The sequence below is a fragment of the Cupressus sempervirens genome, chromosome 8, assembly GCF_028749045.1.
Source record: "Cupressus sempervirens isolate cs-2001-9-10 chromosome 8, ASM2874904v1, whole genome shotgun sequence".
NCBI lineage: Eukaryota > Viridiplantae > Streptophyta > Pinopsida > Cupressales > Cupressaceae > Cupressus > Cupressus sempervirens.
Window position 1 is genome coordinate 720613267 of NC_143125.1, and position 3534 is coordinate 720616800.

Sequence of the window (3534 nt, forward strand, 5' to 3'; positions counted from 1 at the left end):
TATACTTAGATTATTTTGATTAATGGTTGAATATATTAATAAAATACTTATTGATTAATTTTAACAAATAAAATCAACAAGAACAATAAAATTAATTATAATATTGCACATATTCTACCATACTTAATTTTGAAACATAAGCAACACATTGCATCCTATTAAAAAAAAAAACTTTTATGAACAAAATCAATTATGAATGTATGATATGATAAATCATGTCTAACTAAGTTTGGTAATAGAAATAGATTTATCATTTACTTATTATTAATTCATTCTTGCAATCATAAAAATAGAATTATAATTATAAATCTTAATAAAGTATACTTATTTACAACATACATAATAATATTTTATGGTTAAGACTACAATTAATATGATTATTATATTTATATTTATTATAAAAAAAATTGTTATCACTTTCGTAATTAATGTAACTGTAATATTATTAAGTTTAGACTAAAACACTCATTGAAAACTTACAGATTAAAGTTCTCGTCTAATAATTACATATTAAAGCTCTCCTTGAACCATCACTATAATTTGCAATGACAAGTACTATCCACTATGTGACACTTGTTTATTCATGGTTGAAATGTGTACACTTAGGTTTTTTTATGAGTGCAATGAAAGCGATTTGGGCATATGAGTGATTTTTTCACCTTCTAGTTAATAATTTCCCAATTTTACATGTTGTAATTCTTAGTTTTATTTCTTTAGTAAAACATAAATATTTGGAAATAAATAATAAGTTTTATATTTTATAAAAGGTTGTCAAGCTTTTTTAAAGTTTTAGAATTGATATTTTGGCATAATTCAAAAAGAAAATTGTAGTTTTTAGTAAATACTTAAAAATAAAATATTTGAACAAAGTCAATAATTAAATACAAAGAAATAAATAGAGTTATTATCAAGATTTTATATCAAGTTTTATTATTAAAATCAATTGTTTCATGATTAGTTAATAGATTTATTAGAAATTGATTAAAAGCTTATTAAAAAAATTTAATTAAAAATTAAAAATTAAAAATATAAATTTAATTAAACAATTTATAATTAAAAATATTTATCAAATTTGCAAAAAGAGGGGTAAAAATTTATTAAGATAGAAAGGAATACAACAAGGAGAGCTCAACAAGGAGCTCGATCCTAAGCAACAAGATCATCAAATTCTTGCAACATCTCAAAGGACAGTTGCCCCCTATCCCTAATATTCCAACCCGGATCATGACTAGAAGCCCATTTGGCTAAACAATCAGCAGGTCTATTCCATTCTCGCGAAATATACTTGAACCTAATGAACTGAAAAGAGGAAGAGAAGAAAAGAATCTGCTTAACAACAGTGGCCAGCTGCCAACTAACATCCTCAAGCTCTTGCGAAGAAAGCATGTTCACCACCACCTGGGAATTAGATTCACAAATAATCTTACTCCATCCCCACAAGCAACACTGTTCCACAACATATAAAATAGCCTGTGCTTCCATGAGATTGTTAGTATAATCACCCTTATGAATTGAGAAGAGAAATTTAACATTCCCAGAACTACAATGAGCCACTCCGCCAATACCAGGCGGACTAGGATGCCCACGAGAAGAACCATTAGTGTTAATTTTTAGAACTCCACAGGGAGGAGGAGTCTAGTGCCCATCCCGGTTAACCCAACCCTTCCTCAGATGGTGAAGCTGCCTGGACATAGAAGGAAACCTATGAGCCGCAACCCCATCCTGCAGATGAAAATTAAGGCGATTACAGATAGCAAGATCAACCGGATCCATACGCCCATCAAGCTCACACTTCACAAGAATAGTTTCCTAGAGAGAATGTGATATTTTCCACCAAATATGCAAAACACCAAGCCGAACATCTTGGAATATGCGACGATTCATCTCCAACCAGATATGCCAAAGCATGAAAGATGGGCCAGCAATCCAAGCAGGATGGAGAGAAGAATACTTGGAGGGAGCACTACCCAAGCGAGCCCAGAACTCAGGCAAAGAGGAAGCATGCCGACAAGAGCAACCCCAAGCGCTCCACCAAAGGTGCCATATCTAAGTATAATAGGAGCAATGGAAGAACAGATGGGAGACAGACTCCTCTCCATTACCACACAAAACACAATAAGAGGGGCCCTGAAATCCACGTTTACAAAGATTATCCCAGGTAAGACAACGGTTGTGAGCCACTAGCCACATGAAAAAATTGCACTTGGACCAAGAAACTTTATTCTAGACTTGCTTCCACCAAGGGACCTCAGCATCCCCAAATAATTGTCTAGGTATCTCCTGATACCCAGCAGAGACATGATATTTACCAGACAAGGTACCGCCCCAAGCCAATACATCTAGACCAAGCAAAGAGGAACACTCTCTAGAGGCCAAAATTTGAGAAAGCTCTTAACGATCCATGTCTGTACCTCCAGGAGGCCAATCAGAGGAATGCTTCCATCTATAACCAACAACAGGTCCCAATTGATAAGGAGTCTTGTAATGAGCCACTTTATCCCATCCAGCGGCAAGAAACGAGTCACAAAGAGGCTGAAGATGAGGGTATATGGATAAAATGGAAGGGAATCCATCCCAAGCATCAGACCAAGAAAAAGTCTGAGAACCTCCTTTACATATCCAGAACAGACCCCTCTTCACCAACATCGCACCTATCTTCAAAGTATGCCAAACCATTGAGCCACAAACTTCAAGAGGAAGTGCAGAAATAGAGCAAGGATCAGCACCATGAAAATATTTATGAGTGATAAAAGGCGAGTCGTGAGGTGTAGTGTTAGGCTAATGATCCCGGTGCTATGCATCAACTCCGGTTCGAGTCACACTAGGTTTACCACAAACCCTTTGGGTATTGTTGATTCGTGATATGGAGTCTCTGAGAAGCGTTGGCTGCCGGCTGGGCTAGGGTTTTTCCCCTAGCCTGTTCTTGGTGTTTGATCTTTACTATTTTTCTGTTCTGTTTGGATTGATAGCTGCTGGACATAATTTGCGTCGGTGTTTTTGGAGATCTTCTGTAGTCAATTTTGGATTGGGGGTTTTATTGTTTGCATGGCAGGGCCTGGGATTTCTTCTCTGTTGGTGAGAATAGATGGTTCTTCTCCAACTATGCATGCAATGCGATCTGAATCGTTTTATTCAGGGGAGAGCTCCAAGCTGAAAAAAGTTAATGGTTGTCTTCCGCATAGCCATGATCGCCCTATTTTGGTTATTCCTCCAATGGCTATAATGGAGGACATTGATTATTGGACCAAGAATGCTTTGATATGCAAATTTCTTGGAATCCAGATTTCCCTATCCACTCTTGAGGCATGGATCCGCCACTCTTGGTAGGTGGAAGGCGATATGGAGATTATGTTGGCAGGGAATAGTTATTTTTTTGTTGTATTCTCTTGCATGTCTGATCGTGATCGTGTTTTTGAAGGAGGCCCTTATTTCTACAACAATGTAGGGTTATTTGTCAAACCTTGGCATTCAGGTTTTAATTCTGCTGAGGATCTCCCTTCAACAGTGCCAGTTTGGGTTCGCTTGCCTCGTCTT